We start from the raw sequence: 13,272 nt of genomic DNA, 5'->3' as shown, positions 1-13,272 counted from the left end.
ACTATGTAAAGACAGGACTTATATAGCAGACTGGCAGTAATGGACATTTATGCACTTGATCACCACTGATTTCACCAGTGGAAACTGCTTATTCCTTTCAGATTTCCGCAAGTTACTTATTTTTATTGTAAAATCTGTTTTCATTGTACATTTCAGTGACTTTGATTTCCAGATTTTGTCTCCAGTTGGCTTTGATTTCCAGATTTTGTCTCTAGTTATTTCTTTCTCTAAGAATTAATGTGCCACAGAGTAACTGGGTTTTGGCCTAGTGGCATGAGAGTTCACATTCATGCTATTTATACACTATAAACAAGTCACCTGTCAGGGTTTTTTTTAATAAAGTACACAGTCCTAACTCTCATCTCTTAGCAAGGCATATTACTGGATCTCTATTCCCATTTGTGACTTTTCCACATCCTTTTCAAACATCTCTGTTCCAAATACTTGACAGTGTACTTCCATCTGCCTGCCTACTCAGCTTATTTCGTTACTTATTTATTGTAATTACCTGTGATTTTATGAGTCAACCATTAGCCTTTACCCAGAATTTTTAGAATGTTCTGAGTTGGGAGAGATCCACAGGGATCATAAACTCCAAATTCACAGACAACTACCCCTACATCTGAGAGCTCTGTCCAAACACTTCCGGAACTCCAGCAGCTCAGTGCCATTACCACTGCCCTGGGGAGTCTGTTCAGTACCCAACACCCTCTGGTGCAGAATCTTTCTCTACCACCTAACCTGACCCACCCCTGACAGATCCATGCTGTGTCCTGCCACTGTCACCAGAGCTCAGTGTTGCCCCTCTGCTCCCCCACTGAGGAGCTGCAGCCGCCATGAGGCCTCCCGTCAGCTTCCTCTGTTTGGGCTGAACAAATCTCACAGAATCACAGAATCACAGAATGGCCCAGGTTGGAAAGGAGACCTTAAGGGTCATGAATCTCCAGCCCCCCCGCCACAGGTAGGGCCACCAACCTGCCCATTTAATACTAGACCAGGGTGCCCAGGATTGCCCATGCAGTCTGGCCTTGAACACCTCCAGGGACAGGGCATCCACAACCTCTCTGGGCAGCCTGTTCCACCACCTCACCTCTCTCATAGTAAAGAACTTCCCCCTGACATCCAACCTAAATCTTCCCTCCCTCAACTTCAAACCATTTTCCCTTGTCCTGTTGTCATCTATCCTTTCAAAGAGTTGACTCCTCTCCTGTTTGTAGGCTCCCTTTAGGTACTGAAATGAGGTCACCCCGCAGCCTTCTTTTCTCCAGGCTGAACAAGCCCAGCTCCCTCAACCTGTCTTTGTAGGGGAGGTGCTCCAGCCCTCTGATCACCTTTGTGGCCCTCCTCTGGACCCTCTCCAACAGCTCTCTGTCTTTCTTGTATGGGGGCTCCAGACCTGGACACAGTACTCTAGATGGGGCCTCACAAGGGCAGAGTAGAGGGGGACAATCATCTCCCTGTCCCTGCTGGCTATCCTTCTTCTGATGGAGCCCATGATACCATTTGCTTTCCAAGCTGCAAGAGCACATTGCTGGCTCATGTTAAGTTTTTGATCCACTAGGACCCCCAGGTCCTTCTCTGCAGGGCTGCTCTCAAGGATTGCTCCTTCCAGTCCATATAGATGCCTGGAATTCCTCTGGATCAAGTGCAAAACCTTGCACTTTGCTGTGTTGAACCTCATTAGGTTCACCCAGGCCCACCTTTCAAGTCTGCTGAGATCCCTCTGAATGGCATTCCTTTCTTTCACCAAGTCACCCACACCACTCAACTTTTTGTCATCAGCAAACTTACTGAGGGTATACTCGATTCCTTCGTCAACCTCAACTGTTTCTCATACATCTTGCCCATTTTACCCTTCGTCGTCTTTGTAGCCTTCCTTTGAATGCTCTAACAATTTCATGCACTTCATGTGCTCAAGGTGAAGCTGCACAGCACAGCACAGAGCAGGACAACCCCTCCCCTCGCCCGGTGACAGCACTGGGTGTGCTGCACCCCAGGTACAGTTGGCCCTTTGGGCTGCCAGGGCATATTGTTGGCTCACATTCAAGTTGCCATAAACCAAAATCCTCAGATCCATTTCTATAGGCTGCTCTCCAACTCTCATCCCCCAGTCTGTAATTGCACCCAGGGTTGCCCCATCCCAAGTGCAAAATCTGGCACTTACAAATTCTTGATGAATTTCATACAGTTGTTGATTGCCCAGCTCTCCAGTTTTTCAAGATCTCTCTGGAAGGCCTCTCCACCTTCAAGGGGGCCAATGGCATCTTCCAATTTAGTATCATCTGCAATCTGCAAACTTGTGAGTCCTGCATCCAAACCATTTATGAAAACACTAAGGGGAACTGTCCTTAATGCAGAGGCCTGGAGAACTCCAGTAGTGACTGGCCACCGGACTGCTATAACCTCATCTATTTTAATACTTTGAGCCCTATCTGTCATAGAATCATGGAATCATAGAGTTGCTCAGACCCTAAAGATCATCAAGTCCAACCACAACCTAACTATACTACCTAACTCTAACAACCCTCCACTAAATCATATCCCTGACCACCACATCCAAACGGCTTTTAAACATATCCAGGGATGGTGGTTCAACCACCTCCCTGGGGAGCCTATTCCAGTGCTTCACAACCGTTTCTGTAAAGGAGTTTTTCCTGACATCCAATTTAAACTTACCCTGGCTCAACTTAAGGCCATTTCCCCTCATCCTTTCACCTATCACCAGTGAGAAGAGACCAACCCTGCCCTCACTGCAATCATCTTTCAGGTATTGGAAGAGAGCAAAAAGCCTCCTCTTCCCCAGACTAAACAGCCCCAATTCCTTCAGTCTGTCCTCATAGGGCATATTCTCCAAGCTTTTGACAAGCCTTCTTACCCTTATTTGGACCCACTCAACTGTGTTGCTGTCACAGAGTTAACTAGATCAACCTATGCCCATGACAAGGGAGCAGTAGGGCCCTGGGCTCCCCTGGCCCCACAAAATGGGAAGAGAAAAAGAAAAGGGATAGGGAGATGGGAGATGGACTCAAGGAAGGAAAAAAAAAACACCAAGGACAACGATCTATGGAGGAAAACTTATTTTAGTAACTATGATATTGGAATGCAAGATAACACAATATAATACAATCTAATTGAAATTGAGACTAATAAATAATATAGGAGAGAGAGAGTTCCTGAGACCGAGTCTCAGGACTTGTTTCTCGAGACCTAATATGGTGTTTCGGGCGGTAGCATGGAGTACTGCATATGTCTCGAGCCACCCAGTGGTTGACTCTACCATACTAAGCACATAACACTTACCATTGCAAGATCGTGGCAAGGTGATATAATCAATCTGCCATACCTCCCCATATTTACACTTTTGCCATCACCCTTCCCCCCAGAGAGGTTTCATCCTCTTGGCTTGCTTGATTATAGCGCATGTGTCACAGTCATGAATAACCTGTGCAATAGCGTCCATAGTTAAGTCCACCCCTCGGTCTCTAGCCCACTTATACGTTGCATCTCTTCCTTGATAGCCCACTACGCCCAGAAAAGACTGTGTCTCTCTCTTGCTAGTGGGTGGAGACATGGCAATGATTGTGTTGATCACATCTGTCGGGATGTGACAATGTCCATCTTGCCACTTCGTCCCTAGGAAATGAATTTCCTGGGCAGGTCCTTTCACTTTGCTTCGCTTAATAGCGAAATCAGCACACAGAAGGATCTGGATTATTTGTTCTCCTTTCTGAAAAACTTCCTTTGCTGTGTTGCCCCATACAATGATGTCATCAATGTACTGTAAGAGCTCAGGAGCACCTCCCTGTTCCAGTGCAGCTTGGATCAACCTATGGCAAATGGTTGGACTATGTTTCCACCCCTGGGGCAAACGATTCCAGGTATACTGAATGCCCCTCCAGGTGAAAGCAAACTGTGGCCTAGATTCTTTGGCCAAAGGAATGGAAAAAAAGGCATTAGCAATGTCAGTGGTGTCATACCATTTGGCTGCTTTTGATTCCAGTTCATACTGGAGTTCTAACATGTCCGGCACAGCAGCACTCAGTGGGTGTGTAACTTCATTCAGGCCACGGTAGTCCATCGTCAGCCTTCATTCTCCACTGGCTTTACGCACTGTCCATATGGGGCTGTTAAAAAGCGAGTGAGTTTTGCTGATCACTCCCTGACTCTCTAGTTGACGAAGCAACTTATGGATGGGGAGCGAGGAATCCCTGTTTGTGCGGTACTGCTGTCTGTGTACCATTTTTGTAGCAATCGGTACCTTTTGCTTTTTCACTCACAGCAACCCCACAACAGATGGATCTTCTGACAGGCCACGCAAAACAGACAGCTCCTTAATGTTGTCTGTGTCTTCAGCAGCTATTCCAAGGGCCCATCGATAACCCTCAGGATCCTTGAAATGCCTCCTTCTGAGGTAATCGATACCAAGTATACATGGAGCCCCTAGCAGTCACAATAGGATGTTTTTGCCAGTCTTTACCAGTGAGGCTGATTTCGGCCTCCAACACAGTCAGCTCTTGGGAACCCCCAGTCACCCCATGAATATAAGTCGATTCTGTCCCTTGGTGACTCGAGGGCATTAGAGTGCATTGAGCACCAGTGTCCACCAGGGCCTTATATTTCAGTGGTTCTGATGTGCCAGGCCATCTAATCCACACAGTCCAATACACTCTGTTATCCTTTCCCTGGTGGTTCCACTGGGGCTCGAGCCCAGGACCTTCTTGTTAAACTCCCAGTGCCCCACATGATGTTATGATGTGGAATACTGACAACCAAAAATCACAAAACCATGACAAGACATAAGGAAGAAACTTCCTTTCCTAGTTCGGCCCTCAGATTACTCTCCCCTACTGTTGTTTCAGGTAAGCAGTGATGATATAGGAAGAAATTCTCTAAAGAATATGGAAAAGGACTTCAGAGCCTTGGGGTGACAGGTAAAGGGTTCGGGAGCACAAGTTGTGTTCTCCTCTATCCTTCCAGTTATAGGGAATGATGAGGGACTAAATATTATGGGCCAACAGATTAATACCTGGCCCTGAGACACATGTGCCCAGCATGGGTTTGGGTTTTTTGACCTCTGCTCTGTTTGCACAAGACCAAACCTGATGGCAGCCGATAGGAGTAGCCTTCTCCCGCTGGTGGAAAGGGATCTTAAGATTGGAGTTAAGAAGGTTCATTGATAGAGCTTTAAACTAGGTACGAAGGGGGATGGGGGCTGTAATTGGGGTCACTAGAAAGAGTTGCCATCAGTTTACGGGCTGGTTTGGCCCAGTTCCATGACTAGCAGGGTGCAGGGAATTCACGAATCTGCGCGCTCTGGAAAAGGGAAACATGAGACCCCAAGAATCATTAAAAACAGCAGCAATGATCTGAGGAAAAACAAACTAATTTACTAAATATGGTATCAGAATTCAAGATAACACACTATAACACAATATAATTAGAATCAAAGCTAATAAATCAAATGTAATGAGAGGGAGTGTCCACAAGGTGGCTAGGCCTCACCATAACACTGAGGTGAGATGCACAGTCCAGCTGAGCAGCAGAGAGGAGAGCAAGAAGAGTGGGCAAGCTACTTATGATGATTACAGGTACGTAGTGAAGCTGTGCAGGGAAAAATTAGAAAAACCAAAGCCCAGGTAGAACTGACCTTGGTCACTAAGGTAAAAGACAACAATAAATATTTCTATAAGTACATCAGGGAGGAAGACTAGGGAGAATCTCCATCCATTGTTGGATACTGAGGGCAACTTGATGAGGATAAGACTGAGGATAAGGCTGAGGTACTTAATGCCTTCTTTGCCTCAGTCTTTAATAGTAAGAATTGTTACTCCCTGGGAACACAGCCTCCTGTGCTGGTAGATAGGGATGGGGAACAGAACAGGCCCTGCATGATCCACAGTGAGATGGTTTTGGACCTGCTCTGAAAGCTGGATGCTCACAAGTCCACAGGGCTGAATGGATTGCACCTTGGAGTGCTGAGGGAGTTGGCGGACGTGGTTGCCAAGCCACACTCCATCATTCTTTGGCAGTCCTGGCTAACTAGGGATGTCCCAGTGGACTGGAGACTAGCAAATGTGATGCTCATCTTCAAAAAGGGCCAGGAAGATGATCTTGGTAGCTACTGACCTATCAGTCTCACTTTGGTGTCGGGGAAGGTTGTGGAATGGATAATCTCAGGAGCCATCATGGACCAGTTAAAGGTCAACCAGGGGATCAGGCCCAGTCAGCACGGGTTTATGAATGGTAGATCCTGTTTGACAAACCTGATTTCATTCTATGACAAGGTGACACGTTTAGTGGATGAAGGTAAAGCTGTCAATGTGGTCTTTCTGGATTTCAGTAAAGCCTTTGACACCGTCCCCCACAACATTCTTGTGGAGAAGCTGGCTGCCCATGGTCTGGATGGGCATATGCTCCACTGGGTGAAACACTGGCTGGATGGCCGGGTCCAAAGTGTTGTCGTCAATGGAGTTAAATCCAGTCCGGTGTCCCCCAGGGCTTGGCACTGGGGCTGCTTCTATTTAACATCTTTATTAACAATCTTGATGAGGGGATTGAATGCACCCTCAGTAAGTTTGCAGGTGATACCAAGTTGGGAGGGAGTGTTGATCTGCCTGAGGGGAGAAGGGCACTACAGAGGGACCTAGATAGACTGAATTGATTGGCCAAGGTTAACTGAATTTCAACAGCGCCAAGTGTCAGGTCCTGCATTTTGGACACAACAATCCCAGGCGACCCTACAGGTTTGGAAAGGAGTGGCTGGAAGGCTGCCTGCTGGAAAGGGACCTTGGTGATGGTCAGTCAGCTGAATATGAGCCAGCAGTGTGCCCAGATGGCCAAGAAGGCCAGTGGCATCCTGCCTTGCATCAGGAATGGTGTGGTGATCAGGACTAGGGAAGTAATCCTGCCCCTGTACTCGGCACTGGTGAGGCTGCACCTCACCTCGAGTACTGTGTTCAGTTTTGGGCACCTCAGAAAGGACACTGAGGTGCTGGAGCAGGTCCAAAGAAGGGCAATAAGGCTTGTCAAGGGCTTGGAGAATATGCCCTATGAGGACAGACTGAGCGAACTGGGGCTGTTTAGTTTGGGGAAGAGAAGGCTAAGGGGAGACGTTATTGCTTTCTTCCAATATCTGAAAGGTGCTTACAGCGAGAGCGGGGTTGGTCTCTTCTCACTGGTGACAGGTGAAAGGATGAGGGGAAATGGCTTTAAGTTGCACCAGGGTAAGTTTAGGTTGGTTGTCAGGATACACTTCTTTACAGAAAGGTTGTGAAGCACTGGAATAGGCTCCCCAAGGAGGTGGTTGAGTCACCATCCCTGAATGTGTTAAAAACCGTTTGGATGTGGTGGTCAGGGACATGATTTAGCAGAGGGTTGTTAGGGTAGTATGGTTAGGTCATGGTTGGACTCATTGATCTTTAAGGTCTTTTCCAACCTGTGCGATGCTATGATTCTATTATTATGAGAAGTAGTGTCAAAAGCCTTGTTGAAGTGAAGGTGAACAACATGCACTGCTTTCCCCTCATTTACCCAGCTGGTTTAGAGAATCATAGAAAGCTACCAGATTGAGCAAGCATAATTTCCTCTTGTTTAAACCATGTTGACTACTCCTGATAGCCTTTTCTTCCATTTGCTTGGAAATAGCATCCAGAGTAATTTGTTCTATTACCTTCCCATGGACAGAGGTGAAGCTGACAAGCCTGCAATTTCCTGGGTCCGCCTTGCTCTTTTTGATGACTGGAATGGCATTGATTTCCTCTAGTGCTCAGGCACCTCTCCTGTTCTCCATGACCTTTCAAAGATGATAGAGAGAAGCCTGGCAATGATTTCTGCCAGCTCCCTCAGCACTTATGGAGGCCTCCCTTTGGAGCCCATGGATTTTGTGCATTGCATTTGCCTAGAAAATCTCTGACAAGATCCTCTTGTCCTCATGACCACGAGGGTCATAAATCTCCAACCCCCTGCCACATGCAGGGCCACCAACCTCCACATTTAATACTAGACCAGGGTGCCCAGGATTGCCCATTCAATCCGGCCTTGAACACCTCCAGGGACAGGGCATCCACAACCTCTCTGGGCAGCCTGTTTCACCACCTCACCACTCTCTCTGCAAAGAACTTCCCCCTGACATCCAACTTAAATCTTCCCTCCCTCAACTTCAAACCATTTTCCCTTGTCCTGTTGTCATCTATCCTTTCAAAGAGTTGACTCCTCTCCTGTTTGTAGGCTCCCTTTAGGTACTGAAATGAGGTCACCCCGCAGCCTTCTTTTCTCCAGGCTGAACAAGCCCAGCTCCCTTAGCCTGTCACAGAATCACAGAATCACCAAGGTTGGAAAGACCTTCAAGATCATCCAGTCCAATCATTCACCTATCACTAGTAGTACTAAACCATGTCCCTCAACACAAAATCCAAATGTTCCTTGAACACCTCCAGGGTCGGTGACTCCATCACCTCCCTGGGCAGCCCATTCCAGTGCCTGACCACTCTTTCAGAAAAGTAGCATTTCCTAACGTCCAGCCTAAATCTCCCCTGGCGCAGCTTGAAGCCATTCCCTGTGTATCACTAGTTACACAAGAGAAGAGGCCGACCCCCAGCTCACTACAACCTCCCTTCAGATAGTTACAGAGATCAATGAGGTCTCCCCTGAGCCTCCACTTCTCCAGGCTGAACATTCCCAGCTCCTTCAGCCTCTCCTCATATGGCCTGTGTTCCAGATCCCTCACCAGCTTTGTCGCCCTTCTTTGAACCTGCTCCAGGGCCTCAATGTCTTTCTTGCAGTGAGGGGCCCAAAACTGGACACAGTATTTGAGGTGCAGCTACACCAGAGCTGAGCACAGGGGGACAATCACTTCTCTGTTCCTTCTGGCAACATCGTTCCTGATGCAAGCCAAGATGCCATTGGCCTTCTTGGCCACTCGGGCACACTGTCTTCATAGGGGAGGTGCTCCAGTCCCCTGATCATTCTTCATGGCTCTCTTCTGGACCCTCTCCAACAGCTCTCTTTCTTGTATTAGGGGCTCCAGACCTGGACACGATACTGCAGATGGGGTCTCACAAGGGCAGAGTAGAGGGGGACAATCACCTCACTGTCCCTGCTGTCCATTCCTCTTCTGATGGAGCTCAGGATACCATTTGCCTTTCAAGCCACAAGGGCACACTACTGGCTCACGTTCAGCTTCTCATCTATCAAGACCCCCAGGTCCTCCTCCGCAGGGCTGCTCTCAAGGACTGCTCCTTCCAATCTGTACAGATGCCTGGGATTCCTCCGGCCCAAGTGCAAAACCTTGTACTCCGCTGTGTTGTACCTCATTAGGTTCACCCAGGGCCACCTTTCAAGTCTGGTGAGGTCCCTCTGAATGGCATCCCTTCCTTCCACTATGTCACCTGCACCACTCAGCTTGATGTCATCAGCTAACTTGATGAGGGTGCACTCGATTCCGCCATTGATGTCATTGATAAAGATGTTAAAGAGCACTGGTCCCAAGACAGACCCCTGGGGGACTCCACTCGTTATCGGCCTCCACTTGGACATAGAACCACTGATGACCACCCTCTGTCTAAGGCCTTTCAACCAGTTTCTTATCCATCAAGTGGTCCATCCATCAAATCCACATCCTTCCAATTTGGAGATAAAGATGTGGTGGGGGACCATGTCAAAGGCCTTGCTCAAGTCCAGGTAAATAACATCGGTCACCTTTCCCTTGTCCACCAATGCCGTCACTTCATCATAGAAGGCCAAACTGGTCAAGCATGACCTTCCCCTGGTGAAGCCGTGCTGGCTGTCTTGGATCACACGCTCATTCCTCATGTGATCAAGCATGTCGTCCAGGATGATCTGTTCCATGATCTTCCCAGGCACAGAGGTGACACTCACTGGCCTGTAGTTCCCAGGGTCCTCCTTGCTCCCTTTCTTGTAAATGGCAGTGACGTGACCCTTCCTCCAGTCATCCGGGACCTCACCTGACAGCCACAACTTTTCAAATATGATGGAGAGCAGCTCGGCAATCACCTCAGTCAGCTCCTTCTGAACCCTGGGATGCACACCATCGAGCTCCATAGACTTGTATGCATTCAGTCTCATGAGGTGGTCTCGGACTTGCTCTGCCCTTACAGTGAGGGGGGATTTACCATCCCAGTCCCCAGCTAGAGTTTTAGGGATGCAGGGCTCAGGGACGTGAGAAATACCTGAATCCTGGCCACCAGTGAAGACTGAGGCAAAAATCTCATTCAATACCTCAGCCTTCTCTTTGCCCGTTGAAGCCAGTTCTCCTTTTACATTTACCAAAGGAGGTACACTTGCTTTGGCCTGTCTCTTCTGGCCAATGTACCTGTAGAAAGTCTTCCTATTGTTTTTCCACGTCCCTCACCAAGTTCAGTTCTGCCTGCGCCTTGGCTTTCCTGATCCCACATCTGCAAGTCTGGACAGCATCCCTGTATTCTTCCCAGGTGACACACCCTTGTTTCCAGAGCTTGTACACACCTTTCTTTGCCTTCAGTATGCCCAGCAGATCCTTACTGAGCCATGCTGGTTTCCTACCTCCTCTGCCTGCTTTCTTATTCAGAGGGACGGAGAGCTCTTGTGCTCTCAGAAAGGCATCCTTGAAGAATAGCCAGCTCTTCTCAACATCTTTGTTTTCAAAGACAGCATCCCAGAGAATCTTGGCCAATAGTCCATTGAACAGCTAAAAGTTCACTCTTCCAAAGTTCAGGGTCCCGACCTCACTCTTTGCCAGGCCCACATCCCTCAAGATCACGAACTCAACCAGGGCGTGGTCACTGCAGCCCAGGCTGCCTCCAACCTTAACACCTTTAATGAACTCCTCTGCATTGGTGAGCAGGAGATCCAGCAACGCTTCACCTCTGGTCGATTTATCCAATACCTGGACCAGAAAGTTATCATCAATGGATTCTAGGAGCTTCCTGGACCTCCTGCAGCTCACCCTATGGTCTTTCCAAGAGATATCCAGATGGTTGAAGTCCCCCATCAGGACGAGAGCCTGCAAGCACGAAGCCGCCTACATCTGAAGCAAGAAAGCCTCGTCAACAGTCTCCCCTTGATCAGGTGGCCTGTAGTATACGCCTATCACCAGCTGGCCTTTGTTAGACCCATTCCTACTTCTAATCCACAGGCTCTCAACCTGTTCCTGATTGTTTCTCAGAGAGAGCTCCTCACAGTCTACCCACTCTTACATAGAGGACAACTTCCCTACCCTTCCTACCTAGCCTATTTCTTCTAAAGAACCAATAGCCCTCAGTGGTGGTATTCCAGTTATGGGAGTTGTCCTATCTATGTTTCTGTGATAGCAACAAAGTCATAACTTTCCAAGCGCATCACCGTTTCCAGCTTGCCCTGCTTATTTCCCAGGCTGTGTGCATTGGTATAAAAGTACTTTAACTGGGCTTTGTGTCTCACCACCTTTATAGAGGATCTAGGATCCCCTAGAACAGCAGCATCCCCAGCATTCCCCTGCCCCAGTCCATCCCTTTGTACTCCACAATCTTCAGCCATCAAGTTTGGTATGAGCCCTTGAACTACCCACTCAACCCCAGCAGCCCTCATTTTGTCCCCTTCCCCTTCATACCTACTTTAAAGATCTTTCAATGAGTCCCGCCAGTTCCTCAGGTAAGATCCTCTTACCCCTCAGAGACACACTACTTCTATTTGCAGCCATCATGCCAGGCGCCGAGTAAATTGCCCCATGGTCAAAAAACCCGAAATTCCTGTGTTTGCACCAACTTCTAAGCCATTTATTTATGAGGTGGGTTTTTTGGATCCTCTCAGTATTCTGCCCTGCCACTGAAGGTATAGAAGGAAAAACCACCTGCACGCCTGCTCCATCAACTACCCACCCCAGTCCCCTGAAATCTTTCTTAATAGTCCTGAGGCTTTTCTCAGCGACTTTGTCACTGCCAGCCTGAACTATCAAAAAGGGTTAATAATCAGAAGAGCGAATCAGTCCAGGAAGTTTCCCAGAAATGTCCCTGATCTATGCCCCGGGAAGGCAGCACAACCTCGCTACGGGTAGGGTCAGGCCGACATATAGGGCCCTCTGTTCCTCTCAGCCAGGAGTTGCCTATGACAACCACCCTTCTGTCCTTCCAGGTGGAGGCAGTATTGAGGCATGGGGTCAACCACTTCACCCAAGGCAACCTCAGGGGTGGACCTCCTTCCACAACCCCATTCACCTCTCCCTCGAGTTCCAGGGCCTCAAATCTATTGCACAGAGGCATCTGGGGAGCCGAGGATGGTTAGGATGAGAGATGCCCACTTTGCCGAGCCGGTATCCATGTCTACTCCTTCTCCTTTCTCAAATTGTTGCTAGAGGAAGAGAGGACTGGGGCAGCACCGTCTGCCTGCCGGTTCCCCTCTGTCACCTGTTTACAAGGCAGCAGGGGGTGACGTGCTCCATGTGAAGCCTCAGCTGAGTGCCAAGATCTCGGGGCCGATAGAGACTGGCATCACCAATCAATCTCCCTCTCACACTCTCTTATGGTCCTCAGCCTCTCCACCTCCTCCTTCAGGTTGACCACAAGGCTAGGTAAGTCATTTAGCTGGTCACATCTATACAGGTGCCGCCTCCATCGCCTGGCACTGCAAAGGTCAGACTCTGGCACTCGTGGCAGCCAGTGATCTGCGTACTAGCATCTTGTGCTGGGGCCTCAGTCTGAGTCGCCACACTTTTCTTAGCATCAGCTATCCTTTCAAGCACACACAGGACCTCAGTCTCCATGCTCTTTTTGGCTGCAGTCTTCTTTCTGCGTGAGCATGGGACTTCTGTCAGGGTCTCCACAATTTTTGTGCTGGTAGCCTTCCTCCGGGGTGCAGCCACTGCAAACCAGCAGGCACACTAACGCTACTAGATAGTCTTAATGAGGTTTGCCTGATCAGCCCCGCCCTGCTGCCAGTAGTGTTGGCTCTGCCCTCGCCCTGTTGCCGGGTCGTTAACAGGAGCCCGCGCACTTATCACTCACTTGACAGTGACAACAGCCGTCCTTGCTGGGGAGTCCCGTGTATGGATGGCTTACAGTTTCTCCTCATTAAAACAGCCTAGGTGATTCTCACACCCCGACTCCTCTCCGTCTCCGTTGGGAAGCAAGCGTCGCTGCCCTCCCCGAGGGGTGGATGCAGAGCCGTTGCCGTGGCAACGCTCCCGCCGCGTCAGCCGCTCTCGCGAGAGCTGCCCGGTCGAGAGTTGCCTGGCAGCTCTGTTGTCTCGGGGATCCCTGAATGAGGGAACCAACCGAAGCCCCCCTGCACCTAAAACCAAAA

The 13,272-nt window shown here is 49.0% G+C and overlaps 1 protein-coding gene and 1 long non-coding RNA gene across 46 annotated transcripts in view; one reads left to right on the top strand and one right to left on the bottom strand.

The window, feature by feature from the left end:
• The window catches only part of LOC146545715 (uncharacterized), a 28,662-nt gene extending 15,504 nt beyond the window's left edge, over positions 1 to 13,158 (bottom strand). For 2 of the 3 annotated variants that reach the window (XR_014880939.1, XR_014880938.1), the window contains exon 1: positions 12,975 to 13,158. This is a non-coding gene — a long non-coding RNA (uncharacterized LOC146545715). Of the gene's footprint in view, positions 4,125 to 12,974 lie in introns of all 3 variants that reach the window. The other variant, XR_014880937.1, reaches the window with a different exon arrangement.
• The window catches only part of LOC116217859 (uncharacterized), a 138,329-nt gene that overhangs the window by 76,836 nt on the left and 48,221 nt on the right, over positions 1 to 13,272 (top strand). For 21 of the 43 annotated variants that reach the window (XR_014880931.1, XR_014880933.1, XR_014880932.1 and 18 more), the window contains one exon: positions 1 to 13,272. This exon is cut by the window's left edge and continues 836 nt beyond it. The exons of the other annotated variants lie outside the window; for them this stretch is intronic. The gene's annotated coding sequence lies outside the window, so the exon portion shown is untranslated. 43 annotated transcript variants of the gene reach the window in all.

The sequence above is a fragment of the Meleagris gallopavo genome, chromosome 1, assembly GCF_905368555.1.
Source record: "Meleagris gallopavo chromosome 1, MGAL_WU_HG_1.1, whole genome shotgun sequence".
Lineage (NCBI taxonomy): Eukaryota > Metazoa > Chordata > Aves > Galliformes > Phasianidae > Meleagris > Meleagris gallopavo.
This window is presented reverse-complemented; position numbering and strand designations above follow the sequence as displayed.